Genomic DNA, 18,261 nt, shown 5'->3' with positions numbered 1-18,261 from the left:
TGTGTTGGAGATGTACAGATTACAGCTGCATCATATGAGAACAATATGCGATAGTGTATTGTGGGGGGTGGGGGTGGGGGGGGAATCGATACAGCACCGTATCGCGATATTTTCAGTGGCAATGCTGTATTGATACACAGGAGTCAAGTATTGATCTTTTATTATATATGTGTTGGTAAGTTTGTCTACTTGATATTCCCATTTTGCAGCAATAAAATTTAAGTGATATGAACAAATGTTTTTTTTTTTTTCTTTTTTGATAAAACACAAACTTGACAAAGTTTCCTTTTTAGGGACATTTGAAATTGGGAAAAATTAAAAGCTGGGAAAAAGGTTATTAATTGAAGATTATTGTAATATGTTAAAAATCGCAATATCGTATCGTGGCATAAGTATTGTGATATTGTATTGGGAGGCGTCTGGTGATTCCCACCCCTAGTGTATTGCGATAACAAGAGTTATGTCTTTTTGCTGCTTTTAGTATACTGCTAAATTACAACAAATAGCTTGTTGATTTATAAAATTGACAGGAAATAATTTACATACAACATACTTTTATAGAGCAAATTGAACATTTACCTGAACACCAAAGGCAACCATAAAGAAGGGATAGTTACATTTTAAAGTGCAATTTTCAAGTGTTACTGTTTCAACTAACTGACAAAAATAAAATCGAAAAAAAAAAAGATGAATTGTGCAGACCTAGTTACCTCTTCCTTTATCCGAAGGAAGTGTCCGTTGAAAACAAAAGCGGCTTTCCCTCAGCTTGTCATTATCCCTTCAGAACTACTTGTAAATATAAGGTAAGTCTCCTGAAAAAGGGAGTAGTGAAAGATCCCGTCGTGTTCTTGTACGTTAAGCAGGACAAGGCAGGTGCCAAAAGAATTCAGGGCTCAACTGATACTGTTATAATCCCTCAGCTATGCAGGCATGCACAGACTCTGCCTGTCAAGTTGAAGCCTTACACAAGAAATCTGATTCAATTTAGGCAGAAGCTAAGCAGCTGTAAACGGTTGGTATACTTTAATTGTTTACAAAAAGTACAATATTCTGTTGCAGCAGAAATTCCTCTGAGTGTATTCAGTTAAACGTGGGTGCATTACCAAGACTGAGATTCTGTTTCTCTGTCTCTTTCAAAAAGTGCTTAGTCTGGCCTTAACCTGAATTAGTCAAAACGCTCAAGAGCTGTAAGAGACAAAGATTAGTCTGAATAGAGCGCTCACCTTCTGCTGTCGAGTTGGAAATTGGATGGTTTGATTAATCAGCTTGTGTATAGCATTTGAGCCTAAACGTAGGTTGATATGTGGTGCCTTTTTTTAATTGGAAGAGTAGACACTGTTACAATACCCAAGGGCTCCACATATCCATTATCCTCCACACCCTAGACAGAGCTGTTGAATTTGTCTCCTGCCAGGGATGCCACTGTTTACAGCTGAGAGAACCCCAGAGCCTCGGCCCACTGGTCACCAGGTTACTCATGTTACAGTCTCCCTCACTGGCTGGTATTGTCAGGTTACTGTGTGTGTTTGGGGGCTGAGCGGCTGTGTTGTGATTGGTCCGTGCTCTGCCATGTGAGACAGCATCGGGTGACGTCTCCATGTTAATCCCGTTTTTTCTTTCTGGGATGTTTTCTCTCTGGTTTTACTAGGGGGCTGTCTGTGTGAGTTGCAGCTGAGGGGAAATGCATCCACACAAGAACTGAGACTTTTAAGACGTGAGGAGGGTGAGTACAAAATAGGTTTTGAAGTCAACAGTTGCTAATACAACCGTTGCATTGTTTTCGGTAGGCGTCTACATTTTGAAAGCTTTTTCTCCATGCAGAAGATAACAAACTTCCAGAGAACCCAGGAAAAAATTAATTTTTTTTGCATGTAAATGGTGTGCCATTGTTTCTTCTTTCATAAGATTATCATCTATGAATATGCGTATAGTGAAAGTAGCTTTTTCTGCAGTTATAGGATTTAACTAATACTAGCTGGTTAAAACGAATAACATCAAACTTGCTGTTAGTATTGTTCTCATTGAGTATAATGTTGGAAAATACTGATGAGCCAGGGTACCTTTGGGATGGTGTGAACTGGTTCAAGTGTCTAGTCGGGGGGGGGGATGTCTGTTTTGTCTATAGCTGCTGCTTTACACATTCCCAGTGAAGATCCAGTCACTCTAGCTGTATTGTTGGCTGGGCTCCACCTCTTTGCCTATGCAATAAAATAATGTTGTGGCCTTTTTAAGAAAAACTTTTGGCCAGTATTATTTCTTCTGTTGGAGCTTTCGCACCTGACCTGTTTGTTGTGGTTCAAGGAACCTCGTTTTTTAATGTGGCCTCAGTTTGTTACCAAGTAGACGAATGGGCCGTGTTTTTTTAATATATTTTTTTTATTTTTGCTGTTTGTTTGGGGCAGGAAGGCAAAATGGACCAACCACAGGATCTTTATGTTGGTAGATATGGGACTTTTAGCTGGAGCCCAGAAGCTAAACTACAATTTTAAACCACAAGACGCCTCCTGTTCATCCTGTTTCTACCTGTTTGTTATTATGCATAATGTGGGGTTGAACTGCATTTTGGACAAAAAATGAAGCTCATACTTGGTTTTATTTCTTTGACACCAGTCCAAATGACTTCATGTTTATCAGAAATAAAAGTAAATATTTTTCCATTGGTTGGGACCAAATGAACCAAACTAAAGCTGTGACATTGGCCTGTGACCAGTCCTGTGACCTGTTGATCACAGAAGTTGTAGCACCAGGCTGACTTTGAAGAGCTAGCACTGATAAGGACCGATGCCTCTCATCCTTAGAAGTTCTTTATCGCACCACATACGTAAACTGACCACAAACACGTCCATTGGTTCTGCAGATACGGGAGACAAAATAACCTTGGTCACTAGTCTGTGTCCTAATAATCTCCAGCCATGCTAGCTTTTTTGTGAGGCAGTGCTTTGCGCTAAATGCTAACGTCAGCATTTTACAATGGTTACAGTGAGAATGCTAACATGCCAATGCTTATCAAGCAACTGCTAACGGGTGTCTTGGTGTGTACTGGGTTATGCAGTGGTCATGTTATATCAGATTTACAATAATTGCAAGTTGCCTACGATGGAAGAAACTCTACATCCTTGTGGAAATTGTGGTAATCCTGACATTAATCCTACTTTTGTTAAGTAAATCAATCATTGTGAAATCCATCATAAAGAGAATTTTTACATTTTGGAAATAAGGCTTCCAATCAGTCAGAGTGACCACTTTTATGCTGTTTTTAAGTTGTCGTCGTCATACTTTTAAAATTTGAAATGAAGGCGTGAAAAAGCCGAAGAACCTTTCCTCTAATTAAAGTAAATTTCTCATTTTCATTGGTCATGTCATATAATTTACAGTCAGGTGAAGACAACACTCTTAAGTGGTCTTTTCCCAGTTAAAGGTCTGTGCCCCAAATGCCTTTGATTTAATGTACAAACAGTTTCCCGAAAGAAGGTCGGGCGTTTCTCAGTAAATTGTTAAACTGCAGCAGTAAATTATTTCCTCTTGTGGTCAGTGGGGCTTTGTTTACAGTGGAGATTGACTCCCTGGTGACACCATTGATCTTATCTGCTGTGGTTAAAGCTTCTGTGCACATGAAGGCCTGCTGTCAGCAGCACACCACATGGGGAGCGTTTTTAATATGAGGCTGCGTTTGCAGGAGGCCACATTTCAACATCCCACATTAATTATAGTGAGCAAATACTTGTGTTCTGTAATCAACACATAGATAATGGAGTAAATTATAATGATTTGCTGTTAAGCATGATAAAGGTTTTTGTTTTATGTATTCACTTTACTTGAACTACTTACTAATTCACAAAAAAGTGCTGCTGTTGATAAAGTGAAATATGTCAAGTGTTTGGCTGTGTGACTTTTTGCTCCTCGTTGCCGTGTTGTGGGGAAGTCGGCTCGACAATGGCCCTGCACCCTTTCTCAGGTTTCAGTTTCCACAAAGTGAAGGGCAGATCACCATGGCAGCGCTGTCCACAGGTTCCCCGACCTATCCCATGTTCCCCCTCTGACTGAGGAGTATCGAGCTTAAGGTTGCTTCCTCTGCTAGGTGTCGGGGATCGAAGGATGGCCATTTATGAGGCAAGTTGTTATAAGATGTGTGTTTATATGTTGTTGGTCATTGTTGTAGCGGTTGACCTTTTGAAGGGCTTGCAGTTCACATCATATTAGTCTCATCTAAACTAATGTTGATTAAAACATCTACATGTGGGACATCATTTACTCAAAATTAGTTTTTATGTATTCGGCAAAGCAGTAACATAATTCTCACCTGTTTTATGTTTATTGGTTCATATACAGTGTTATAGTTATCCTATGTAGGCATTGTTTCTTTTTATTGAGAGAAGTAGCCTTTTATTTACTGGAAAGTCTTACCGCTGTATATGGTAGTTATCTCGGCAGTCATGAGCACATTTAATCCTGTCGTACAGGTTAAACAGGTTGTTGAGAGTCAGCCTGCTTTGTTTATTTAAATTAGAGATAATGCTCTTTCTTTTGGGTTTTGACTTGTTAGAACATAACGCAGCACACTAATTTGTAGTTCTAATACTGCAACAGGTTGAACATATGAATCCCCAAAATAACATTTATTGTATGAAACCAGACATAATAAAATAAATAAGGGGCTAACCTTTTTTCATGTGATTAATTTTGCCTGCTGGAAGCGCGATTTTTGTTTTTATTTTTTAAATATCAATGGTGATGTCATTTTCACATTTCCAAGTTGACCTACATACTTTCTTTCGTAAACTGGATTTCTTACTGTACCATATATGCTGAGATGGTTTGATATTTTTAACAGTACAAAGTGGATGGTATGCAGTGACAAATGTCGAAAAAATGGTTAGTTTGTGGAGTTGTCTCCGGTTGACTGCTCTGAAAATAAAAACCCTGCATAATTAAAAAAGAAAAAAAAATCAATATTTTGCAGTGATGAAGACATTGACGTAAAATGAATGAGTATCCCTGTTCCAATGAGCTCATATTTAGAGCACATTTACAAAACAGGAATGGCGGTTTAATGTTTCCAGATAAAATAAATACATTTGACAGTACCTATTTATCTGTTGTTCGTTGTTGATCCAGCCACCCTCCCTTCCTCTCTCGTCTAGCTGTTATGCATACTCGGTGACATCTGCCACCCAACCTCTCCACCTGCAGATGCTGATTGTTCCTGCTTTTCAGCATTGCTGAAATAATAGCTGAACACGGGTCACCACTAAAGTCAATATTGGTTCATGGACAGTGCCTTCTGGGCAACATGTGTCTGTTATGTCTGTTTTATTGGAGATGGTTAGTGATGTTGAATTAATAATGAGACTATTTCATTCATTTTCAGAAATTATGTTTACACTTACGACAATTTTAGGGTTCTCAAATTAAATGCTAGGTAATAGTCTCCAAACGGGGGCTGTCTCATTATAAGGCCTCACATAAGCCAACCTGAATACTACTAGAGTATTACTATTTCTAAGATAGAATATTTTCACCCACCAAAATCAGACTATCTCTTGCCGCCAAATAAAGTTTAGTTGAAAAATAGGCAGTGTGTACTGTAGTTATCAAAGCTTAAATTACTGGACAATATTTAAAAATAAAAAACGATCTATCTCTCTAGTTCTCCTATCTGAGAGAAATGCCATTTAAACTGATTGAATACTCAAACCAGGGAAGATGCTTGTTGTTTATCTTTTACCACCAGACCCCCAACGATTTAAACCATAATACTGCCCAGTACATATACCTGTTGGAGGCTCCTGCGTCTTTGACTACTGAACTAATTGATGGATGTGAAGCAGCATTTGCACACATGAAGTGCACAACCAATCATCTAATTAAAACTACACTATTCCTATTGCTTGGATCCTCATGACAGTAGCTCTTTGTACAATTAAACCTTTACTCCCACTTGTTTTGTTACGTGACAAAAGGGCAACCTTATTAACCTCTTTGGCATTCACCTGGGTGCATTAGTCACATAGTTTGCATTGTTCAGTTAGTAAAGTTGTCTATGCAGGTCCATACAACTGCTTCCATTATTTCACTGATTGGTTTTCCATTTGGTCACTAAAGCAAATGTAATTTTCTGTTGTACAAAAATAGTCTGCTACTTAAAGCTTTACCAAGTCAATACTCAACGGTTACATTGGCAAAACGCATGCAGCCAAACAGTCTGTTTTTAGCAAGGCAAAAAAAAGGAAGGCACAGTTCAATTTAAACACATTAGATATCAAAAGATGCAACACATTTGGTTTTAATGTGGGAATACTTGGTCCCTGTTTTAGAGCTGTTGATACAAGCTTGAAAAAACATTTTCGCATACCAAAACAAGTTTTATGACTGATTTAAAGTGATCCTGAGTTATTTTGACAGCACTGAAAGAAATGTTGTCGCTCCCCCCCCAATTTATTCCCAAAGGTGACAGTGAAAATTCCCAGAATACCCTGGGAGTTAATCCCTTAGTTTTGGTGGAAGTGGGGATCCTCCCAGCAGCCATCATGCCACAGTGTTTCCAGAGGAATGTTACTGCTATTGTCAACTAGGATGACTCCCACTGGGAAGACACCCCCGCCCCTCCTCCTCACCCCTTTTACTGCCAACACAACACAATGTGTTGCATTATACGTATGAGGCATGCTACTGTTGTCATAGCCTATGACCTTGTGACCAAGATAATGAAAAGGATGACACGGAAGTCACCAGTTAGTCCCAAAACTACTACAACTTTCTCTGCTCGACGACGGCTGGGAATCCTCACTTTTATTTTTTAACACAGACAAAAGGTACTGGAGGAAAACATTTCTTGTTGTATAGTAAAAGTTTTGTGTACAAATCTTCATTGTTGCTGTTTTCATGTAGACAAATGTCCATTACTTGCTCTGTTGTCCCTGTTTGTATAACACAAAAGTGCACTGAAGTTGTAAAAGTTCTATAATTAGGGCTACGACATTTTTAACGTTTAGTCTATGAAGTGCTAGTGGCATTTATGTTTTCTCAGTGCCCAAGCTGATGCCTGTTTGATTTTGTCCAAACTTTCTTTAACACCGTCTTTCTGTTGTCTTTCTTCACCTTTAGTAGCTCGGCTGCTCGCTGCACCAAACACCCACTTGCTATTTAACAACTTCCTAAAGCTGTTTAAGTTTACCATATGAAGTTTCTTTGTTGTCATTCTTGGAGAATGGAAAGTGTCCGTCAGGCTGTCACACCTCTCCAGAGATTGAGTGTGAGCTGATGCAGTATTCTTACATGTGCAAGGCTGGTTATTAAACCTTAATTTAATTAAGAAAAAGACTTTAATGGACTAAAATTCTCTATCTATCTATCTATCTATCTATCTATCTATCTATCTGAGAGAATTGTAGTCCATTAAATTCTTTTCTTGTTTAGATTTCCAATTTAACAGGGTTCCAGCACTACACATGTCATCAGTACGCTTGGTAATTATTTATAACATTTGTTTTTAATCGCAATAGTTTGCTCCAAAAGCAGATAATGATGATTGATTTTTTTTTATAAATCTTTTGTAGGTCATGGGGGGTCATGGTTTGAGAACTGAATTTTTGTGTCATCAGCTCTCTATCCCACTCTTCGCTCTCTTTGTTCTAACATTTCCTCATTGCTTCCCCCCGTGGGAATAAATTAGACTTTCAAATTCACGGATTAAGTGGCGTGCGGACAGCTTTGAGTGGTGTCAATGAGCAACAGGCAGAGAAGAAAGCAAGGTTTTGCTTTTGGATTGGGTTTGTGCTCCATCGCTACTGTCATCCCCCTTCCTTCCCCATGCAAAACTTTTTATCTCCCCTTCTCTCAGTGGAACAAATCATTTAGCTGCCACTCTAATGGGATTAGGCCTCACTCTATACCTCCCTTTCTCTCGTTTTTCTTTCTTCTCACATGCTCATCCCTATCCTTCAGTTTGTCTTTTAGGATGCTGCTTCTGGCAGAGGTTCTTCTCAATGAAAAGCTTTTTTGAGAGGGAAAATTGTGAATGAATAAGCAGTAAATGGAGTATCTTAGAGCTTCAGTCACCTAATTTGGCCTCTGACTGTTCACTGAATTTGTTGCTTAAACTTCCATTGGTGTGTTCAAGTGGATAACCCCTTTTTTGCATTCAAGGCCAAATAAACTCTTAATCCCTGCTGTTAGGTTGCTTTATTATCGCAAGGCGTCCCAGCGACTGAGCAGGGATAACGGCGAGTCCCCCAGATAAGCATGTGTGATATCCCGGATGATAAATGACATTGAGGCTAGTTAATCAGTCCTAACCGCTGATGTCACCACATGAGGCCAGCTGAGAGGGGGAAAAAAAGGAGAATCCCCCCCAAAAAAAAACAGCCAGAGTCAGGGCCAGCTGGGGAGGTGGTGTAAATGGACGACTATATTTCACACATCTCATTTAAATTGATGTTTTTCTCCTGAGGTTTACAGAACACACTACGATAAAAGAAACAGTAGCACGTCAAGATTAGATGAAGTTATTGCATAATCATAATCAACACCAAAAAGTGGCACCGCTAAATAAACTGCTAGAAGCTTGCTGATGTAGGAATGAATAGACACTATGTTTATCTTTTTTAAACTGGCTTTTTAGTATATTTTTCTGCTGTAATTCTGATTTAAGATTGCTTTTATCGTGCTTGGTTTAAATCTGCACAGCATGACTCTCTCACACTCAAGTTCCTCAGTTGCCAGCCTTCTGTTCGTGTCTCATTGAAGACATTCATTCATGAGATTTTAATCAATTGAAGGACCAACTGCTTTCAGAAGCCAAGCCGTTTAATGATTTTGATAAAATGGAAAACATTTTATCTTTTGGGGGTGGTTTCACGCTTGTGGTTAAAAGCCCACTGAGGCTGGCAGGTGTTGTGACGCCCAGCAGTCTTATTGTTCCCTGGACTCAGACCATGGCACAGCTGGGCCTGCAGCCCCTAGAGACAGAGATCTGGCTCTTGAGGGATGCTGATAAATTTTGAAAAAGAGCTACATTTACAAAAAAAACTATGCTGATTCTCCGTTCAAAATTAGCCAAAAATGATTAGTTATTTCATTCATGGACACATATCCAATTGCATGTTTGTGTGACAAATTGTTACAAAAGAATGTGTTCCCCATTTAAATGGCTCCCCCCTCCATCACATCTATGCAGCTTTGGCTCATTTAGGGTACCAGAGCAGCATCTCTATACATTAGTGTAACCCTCTACCACTATAACTCGACCTTCCCCTGACAGGCATCTAGCGCAGCGTGGCCTGTGACTCATTAACACCATAATTGGTCCAGCAGCTCAAGTGTTTACGGCGGGCCGAACAAAAAAAGTCTAATCAAGACAGACAAGGTTTGTCCGGCTCTAAAAACATTCCTGACATAGTTATGTGTTCAACCAGCAGACTGCCGGTAACTGACATGTAGCTGTCAATCCCTGCTGTCATTAAATACCACAGAATACATGTTGAATCATCTTTTGCCATATGAACCAGTCGTTTATTTTTAAGATGTTTTTAACAAAATTTATTTGTCAGTGTTTTTTAAGGCTTTAGCTTCAGTTCGGTATTGTTAAAGTGTGGTGAAAGAGCCTGCTTTCCCTTCTTCATGCTGTCATCGGTTTAATTAGCTTGTTGTTCATTGTCTGGCTGCTGTCAGAGGAGAAGGGCAGCAGAGGACGTAGCAGTGGATCTCATTGGTCCTTCACCAAAAGGTCAGCAGAGTGGGCTCACTTGGCACAAAAGCAAACATGGGAGGACTTTAAAATGGGGAATTTCTCCCACAATGCCTTGTTGAGAGAGCTGACAAGTGAAAACCTTTTGGGACCAACAGTATTGTACCAGAGCTACCGACTTCATCTGGAGATTGTTCATTTTGAGACAAAGATAAATACAAGAACAAGTTTTTTTTTCTTATTTTATTTTTTTAGCTCAGCAAATATTTGTTCCTTTTTAATGTTTTTTTTTGCCTTCTTGGTGGAGATGGAGAAATAAAATTATAGACTATTGAATTATAGGCTATACCTGCCCAAACAATAGTGGTCACTATATTAGGCACACCTTTACAGTCTTTTGCAATTCGCTACATTTGCTCTGCCATTAAACTATATGTTTTATTATTCATGTCATTGTTAAAAGTGGTGTTATACTGGACTACATATTTTTGTCCTCCAAATATGAGGGGGAAGAATAGATTAGCGTTCTGAGATAGGAGAAAAACGTGCAGTCACAATCATCTTGGGCGGCGCTAAGCACGGGACGCAGGTACGGTGCGTCTGACTAAGAGCAAACCTGCAGAGACATTTTGAGTCTCACGGTGCCCTGTTAAGGGTGGTGGTGGGTGGTGTTCACCAGCTGCCACCTCCTCCTCTTCCTCCGCCGCCTTAGTGACTCCACTCGAGAACTAAACAAATAAGAGGCCCTAGCTTGTCCTTGGTCAAGTGCAGGCCTGACGTGCGTGCGCGGAGATGTTGATGGAGGTTGACAGAACTGAATCAGGGAGCGGGAGAATAAAGATAGGGTAACGGCACAGAGCGGGAAACAGTGGGAGCTACAAAGTGGTCAGTGGTGGAAGGTAACAAAGTACATTTACTTGTACTTACTTGTGCTTGTCTTTTCAAGCCACTTTCTTCTACTCCACTACATTTCAGAGAGAAATATTGTACTTTTTACTACATTACGTTAATCTGAAATCTATGGTTACTTTACAAATTAGGATTTTTGCACACAAAACTCATGTAGTTTATAAAATAAAATGTTTTATTGATGAAACTACCTAACATTATACAGGCCTAAAAGTACAGCTGAAATTATTAGCCAGTTAAACACTGATCGTTTCCAATTTCTAAAATGTGAGGATTTTTCTACAGTTACTTTTTAGTAAGTACATTTTCCTGATACTTTTTCTTAACTACACACATATACCCTCTCTTACTTATTAAGTAAAAGTATGTAAGCAGGATGTAATGCAGGACATTTACTAGTAACAGAGTATCTTTACATTTTTTTTTAGTACTTTTACTTAAAGGATGTGAATACTTCTTCCACCACTAAAAGTGGACCACGTGTTGCTGTTTTTTTTAACATCATTGTAAATGGATTATCCCTGGGTTTAGGACCTGTTGGTTGGACAACAGAAGCAATTTGAATATGTAATCATGGGCTTTGGTCAACATGTTTTGGCTTTGTATTGATCAAACAGATTAATCATTGAAATAAGAAACTATTCAGCAGGTTACTCTCCAGAGAAAATAATTACATCTGCAGTCCCAATCTGGACCCAGACTTTTAAAATAGATTGGATTAGCATTTTATACATTATCTTATTTGAATCAACTTTTAGAGAGCAATGTTTGAGTGTGTGGGAAACATACATTTACAAATCTATTATATTCCTACATTTACAAAGGCACATACAGTACTCTCTGGAGCTGAGCCATCTGTTTTTACTCTAGGGGGCAGTGTTGGGAAAAGAAGAGAACTGGATTTTAGAGGAAAATATTGTGTTTTGGACGAAGAGGATGAAATCCTGAATCACTGCTCAGGGCAACTTCATGCTGCAGTGAGCTGGATAGGCTGATTAATGATATACCTCACAGTATCTGGAGTAAAGGGTAAAGTTATCCTTTTCTATTTATAGTCGGGTGTTTGAGGAACCGTGAGTGTGAAAGTTGAAAACACTCATTGGACCTCTAAGGATTGATCATTATCTCAATAAAAAAGCAGTATGCAATCAGTAAATTAAATGCTACAGTAAATTATACAACTCAATGTTGTTTTGGCTGAAAATTATCCTTATCATCCTCCAGAAATGATGACTGATGCAGATAAATAGCAATTAAGTTTTGTTACCTCAAACAACCTGAAGGCTAACCAATAAAAGATGAGACAGTTTGGCAAAAACACTTTAAATTGTAGCATGTCAGAAAAAGGTGGTTGTCACTCTTAGCTGCAGGCAGAATTAGTAAATCTCAGAGTAATAAATCTTAAGAGGTGCCCAGTGCCAGATTTAATCCCAAGCAGTCATCTAGCAGACTAAATCATACATCAGGGTAATCACAAACCACACCTTCACATAAGTTGCACAAAGATACTCTGGAATCAAACACTGTGAGATATTTCTTTTTTTATTCTTTATTTTAATCATTTTTGAGTTATAGGAGGCTCTGTACAGCTCAGATGAGTGGTAAAGTTTCAACCGGAATCTTATTGTTGAATGCAACTCATCTATATGTACATGTGTTTTGATTTGAGTGTTTTTGACAACCACAGTACTTTAAACGTCAAATTCAGTGGCAGCTCAGATGCTTTGGAAATGTGGGATTTAACATGGCATAAAAGATGCCAACATCTCATCTTTTATGCTATGTTAAATCCCGCGTTTGCAAAGCATTTGAGCTGCCGCTGAATTTTACGTCATTACATGTAATTTAGCTGATTCTTTTTTCCGAAGTGACTTACAATTGCTATATGTCAAAGGTCGCACGCCTCTGGAACAACCTGGGGTTGAGTGTCTTGCTCAGGGACACGTTGGTTGATGTGTCGCAGTGGAAATCGAACCCAGATCTCCCACACCAAAGGCATGTGTCATATCCACTGTGCCATCCCCAACACCCATTATTATGAGTACAATATGCTGTATGTTGTAGACTCAACTGGATTTGGATATCTCTGCATGTCCCTCACACATGGTCCAAACTGTTGCTCTGTAATTTTAAATCCTCATTCTAAAAGTAATTTTACATTGTCTTGAAATCCATTTTCAAGCATCCTTTTTGATAGGAGGTAAGAAATGGTCAGCCAGAGGATTGAATATAATAACAGGGGTGTATGTATATTTTTCTTTGATTTCCATAATTTAACTTGTCATTCTCAAATGCTATGTTTATCATCGTGCACAGCGGCTTTGGCTGCACCAGAGGAAGGATAGCTGGGAGTTGAAAATGATGGCACCATAACTTGTTGTGTACAGCAACAGGGCTGACTGAAGGTTGACTCTTTGTCTCACTTTATGGACTACTGTTTTGTTGGTGCTCATGATTAAACACATTTGGGTCGAGATTTAACTTTTGTGACCGCTGTAGATTTATTAGTAGTATATTTTAGTTTTTAGACAGACCGTCTCGCCGATCCTGTTGGTAAAGGTACATTGCTCGTTTTCAACATTTTGAGTGCAAGATAGGAACTCTTGCTGTGCATCTCTTTGTTACTACAAATACAGGTCTTCTCTTGTGGGCTTAATGCAATCCGTTGTTTATGCACATTACTGTTTTAATGCAGTTGTTAGGCATAGATTTACTTCTGATAATGACAGTGGCATATTTAGAAGGTGGTTTGGGGAAAACAACCTAAATGTACTGTATATGAAACAAATATAACTACTATTTGATGGGTTGACAATATTGGTTACCAGAGGATGAATCTCACTGACTTTGGTGATGCCCTGACTTTTCCTCAAGTGCTGATGTTGACATTTTTAGTTTGGAGTGAAATGTTTTGACAACTATTGGATGGAATGCCATGGCATTTTGTGCAGACATTCACGTTCCTCTCAGGTTGAATTGGAATATAGTTGATGGTAATGCAACTTTTCATCTAGCACCATCATCAGGGCAAAATCTGATTTTGTCCAATACTTACTCCAATAAACATACATGCAAAAAGTGCCTTCCCATAAGCCGGAACTGTATTGTGCTTATCACTAATGAAAATGTTAGCATGCTAACCCGCTAAATTGAGATGGTAAAATTGTCAAAACTCATAGGCTACCTGCTAAACTTTAGCATGTTAGTACAGAGCTGCTAGCATGGTTGTAGACATTGTCTTGTTGTCAATAAATCAGCCTCTTTTTCATTGTGTGTCGAATAATTGTATTTAGAGATTATATCAGAATAGGTTTACATGGTTTATTTGTCAAACACTATATTTTTGTTGTACTGCACATTACTGCAGCTCTTCTTTTCATCTTGTGTGTTGAGCACTTTGTTTTAGCTACAGAGTGAGGTATCTCACTTCTGTTCCATCTTTATTAGTTACTAAGACCAAGAAAGTGGGTCACATCACTCCAGTTCTGAAGTTCTTACACTCGCTTCCGGTTTCTCAAAGAATTGATTTTCAGCTACCAGCCAGTTAGAAACAGATAATGAGGGCGTGCCGTGCTAGCAGCTAGGCGAGCATTATAACGTGTTACAAAGTTCGTCACAGAAGTAAAGGCTGGACTACAATAGAGCTGTTTGGAGCAGTTTGAATAGTGTTTGCTGTTGGAGATGCTAAGTCCCTTTTGGGTGGACTTTGGGCTTTTTCACTTTGTAACCCTATAAGGTGTACAAAAAGATATAAAACACAATAAAGGAAAGGGGAAAAAAAGCCAAAAAGCATAATATGTACACTTTAAGCTCTATTTTGCTTCAGAAGAAGCTTCCTCATCCTTCCTCAAGATGGGAAGTCTTTACTTTTTAGCCACTTGGATGTAGCTCCAAGTGTTTTCTTTTCCTCCTCCTGCCACTCTCCTGAAAGTAAACTGACTTTATCCTTCCTGTATGTTTCTCCCTCCTTGCTGGAATAATTGAAAGGCTTTGAGGCCGGCTGAACTCAGCAGGCTCACGCAGGACATCAAAGGGAAAACCAACTGTCAGACAGCACAAGCTGGGGGTCAACACCGCAGCTACAACGCAGCCAAACTGTAGTGAAAGTCAGTGCTGAGGCATCTGGCCGTAGTCGGCACAGCAGCTTCTTCTGCAAAGCTTTAAAGGCATTTCCTAATGAGCGCCAGATGCAGACTACCATAGCCACTGCTATGCCAACACACATGTACACATTAGCACTTGTCTGTTCCTACCAGCACACAAATGCGTTGTACTTTGTCTAGTTACTTTACTTCTACAGAAACATGTTGCATTTTATCTATACTTTGATTGTCTTCTTTTCTTTCGGAGTTGTTCCTGAAAGAGACACCTGTGCACAATCATGTTGATTATCCGCAGATGTATACAATGCTCTACATGCTCTGCTGCACACACAGCTTGGGTTTTTCATGCTACTGAGTCCCTTTCTAAAGCTGAGAATAAAAACATCCCAGTTTCTCTGGAGGCGTTTCCCCTCCATTAATTTTGTAGGCTCAGCTTTTTATTAGGGGAAAAACAAGCCTGTTGAATATTCAGCACAATGGGTTTGCAACCTTTACAGCCTTCTCTTAACTTTTCAGGCGGTTTACTGTTGACACTGAAGTTACTAAACCCAAACTTTTTCATGGTGGAAAATGTGAACTGTCGCACCACATCCTGTCAAGACTTTCAGGTGGTCACTTTAAATGACAAACAAATGGGTCCAGACAGTGTGTGGCATTTTGGCCTATTTGACAATAACAATGCTGATTGTTTTACATTTCTATCTATTCTAAGAAACCGTTTGCAACTTCTACAATTCCAATTTCCTTTAGGTTTTATTTTTTATTATAAAATGACAACCTTAAACTCTTGGGGCCGTATCTTGCACCCGGCTCAGCGCAAAGCCAGACACTAGTTTCATTGCTAGTTTAAGACCAACGCAGTTAGATAGAAGATTCTTATTCATCCCCGTGGGGATATTTCAGTGTCCAGCAGCTCACCCATTTCTGTCAATTTCCCATCCAGCGTCCAAATTGTTTAATTAGCAAGTGCACCAGGGAGGTGTGTTCAGGTGCATTCTTGGCGTATTGCTATCTTGAATCAGCGGAAAGTGATCATGCCATTGACCAACAAAAACCTGGTCTAAAGTCAATAATGCAGCGTTAAATTGTTATTTTAACGCCTGCTTCACCTGGTGGAGTTTTGGTGGCACTATGCATCAGCTTTTTTCTCCTGGAAATCTCTCCTTCCTGCTTAGCAAATCCGTCATCATAATAGCAATGTGCCAAGGTACAAACGCCCCTGGCTTTTAAAGAGAATGGCAGATGACACTCTGATTAAACCAATTAGATTGCATGTTACGCCCAAAACACACCTATGATTAATTAAGACACTAACACCTTTTTGAACCACGTGCATGGCGCACAGACCCTTTTTTTCCGCCGTTTAAACTAGAACAAGTGGATTCGTACACGCCCTATACACACCTGCGCCAAGCGCTTCACGCCGTGCGCTTATAGAAGTAAAATAGGGTCCTTGATCTCATCTTGACTTCAGTGCAGCTTCAAACTTTATACTTATTTGTCATCATGTGGTTTAAAGCTAAAGTTTCAGATGACTTTTGACAATAATGCATTTTTTTCCTCATTTCTACATTATTTTCATAATGCTATATTTGTTTCTTTACCACTCCATTTTCACTTTATGACGACAACGTGATGACTCGGTGCACTTTAAAATGTTGTGACAGACCTCATCGTACACTAAAAGCGCTTAGTTTTACTAGGGGTGCTAATTTAGATCACCCACCTGGGAGGTTGTCAGCTATGAGTCTCCCTGGCACACTCTGTGTAGGACGACCGATTTACCGTCCAGTCCTTGTCGATATAGTGACATTTGTCCCATAGTTGTCCGCTGTGAGCACGGCCCAGCAGAGAGCCACAAACTTAGCAAAAAAAAAAAAAAACAGGCTTAAAACGCAACTTTCTAGTTTAAACTTAGCAAGTTAACAGACTAGATTGTATAACTTGTTTTTCTTTTACAATGCAAAACACATTTTAAAAAAAAAAACTAAAAAAAAACCTAAACATCATTTTAATAAACACTTAGAATTTAAAAATTTTTTTTTTAATGACTTTGAAGTTCTTTCGAACCTTGCTGATTTTGGGAGAATTTTTCTTTTATTGATTTAGCCTCTTAAATTTGTAATTTGTACTCTCTGGATAAACAAGTTGTAGTCACTAATTGTAGAAACGTGTCTATAATTCTTTTTTTTTGTTACTAAATTATGTAATTTTCCCTCTCATTTCTCAGATCACACACACTTTTCTTCAGTGCAGAGTTGAGACTAATCATTTTAATGATCAAATAATCTGATTATTGTTTTCTTTTTTTAATTGTTTGGTCCATAAAACATTAAGTCCTGATGAAATACTTATTGCAATTTAATAAATATAAACTCTTCATGTTGCCTTTTTTGCCAAACTAACTAACCAAAATGTATCCAATTTATTATCTCCTAATACTCCCAAGATAGAAAATCTTAACAATGTTGAAGCTGGAGTTAGGTGAAGTTTAGCATTTTTCCTTGAACAATTAATTCAGTGGCATTTTTTTCAATTGTTGATTAATTAATCTATTTCCTAACCTTGAAACTGGTGTATAATCTAGTTGATTCATTTGGGGACAAAGTATAACTTTAAGGGAACAAATGGGCCAAATTAATTTTAGACTTCTTTTCTCTTCTACAATTCACTGGACGGGAAAACAAAAACGATGATGTACGACTGTGTTTGATTGCTTGTTAGTTTACATCTGATTTTGTTTGTCTTGCACGTCGAGTCTCTCGTATCCCAGTTAATCATTTAGTCGGCTGCTTTTTGAGCACAGACACATACACACCTCTCTGTTAAGAGGAACCTGACCCGAGTCACTGTAAGTCAGTTGACACGCAGCTGCAGCTCCTGTCATATTTATGTAACTGCTGAGGAGAAACAAAACGAGTTGTTCTTGTTTGTGTCTGGTAGCATCGTGTTGTACCGGTTATTTGTTTTACACTTGTGAGTTCAACTTGGATCAGGTCAGGCTAATTTATACATCATTTTGTTCTGTTCTGTTCAAAGCGGATTATGGTAAGTGTTTTCTTTTTTTTTTTTCAAACTAAATGGAAAGATCAATTTGTAAACATTTACTCTAAAAGGTCTTAAGGACCGATAGTTTGGTTTCTCCTCTGAATGCATTGAAACCAACAACTTTCTAAGCTGAATGATGCCTTCATCACTACTTCTATGATACTTTAGCAAATAAGCAAAGCAATTGATTGACATGATGCCACACTTGACTCAGACAACTTTGGCTTTGACTTCTGGCAACAGTTCGTGAGCCGGTTTAGGTGGACTGTGATTTAGTTATTCAACTTCATGAATGTTTTCAGCTTCAGTTAGTAAACTGTATAAAGTCTGTCATACAGAGCAGAAGACTGGGTCAAAGTTAAATGTGGGTTTAACTGCTGTACAGGTCAGGAAAGTCAAACATAATATTACCTTTGGTTGGAGGAAAATTAAATTTGTTGCATTTACAGTGGGGCTCGAAGGTTTGGGAACCCCAGGTAATAATGTGCATTAATGTGCATAAAGAAGCCAAGAAAA

The 18,261-nt window shown here is 38.8% G+C and overlaps 1 protein-coding gene across 4 annotated transcripts in view; it reads left to right on the top strand.

Annotated features, from left to right (window-relative positions):
- kank1a (KN motif and ankyrin repeat domains 1a) overlaps window positions 1–18,261 on the top strand; it is a 52,721-nt gene that overhangs the window by 5,264 nt on the left and 29,196 nt on the right. The window contains exon 1 of one of the 4 annotated variants that reach the window (XM_032515001.1): window positions 1,616–1,723. The exons of 2 other annotated variants lie outside the window; for them this stretch is intronic. The gene's annotated coding sequence lies outside the window, so the exon portion shown is untranslated. Of the gene's footprint in view, window positions 1–1,615; window positions 1,724–17,598; window positions 17,746–18,261 lie in introns of those variants that run through there. One more of the 4 variants, XM_032515002.1, reaches the window with a different exon arrangement.

The sequence above is a fragment of the Etheostoma spectabile genome, chromosome 5, assembly GCF_008692095.1.
Source record: "Etheostoma spectabile isolate EspeVRDwgs_2016 chromosome 5, UIUC_Espe_1.0, whole genome shotgun sequence".
Lineage (NCBI taxonomy): Eukaryota > Metazoa > Chordata > Actinopteri > Perciformes > Percidae > Etheostoma > Etheostoma spectabile.
The sequence above is the reverse complement of the archived record's forward strand: the minus strand, read 5'-3'. Positions and strand labels throughout refer to the sequence as shown.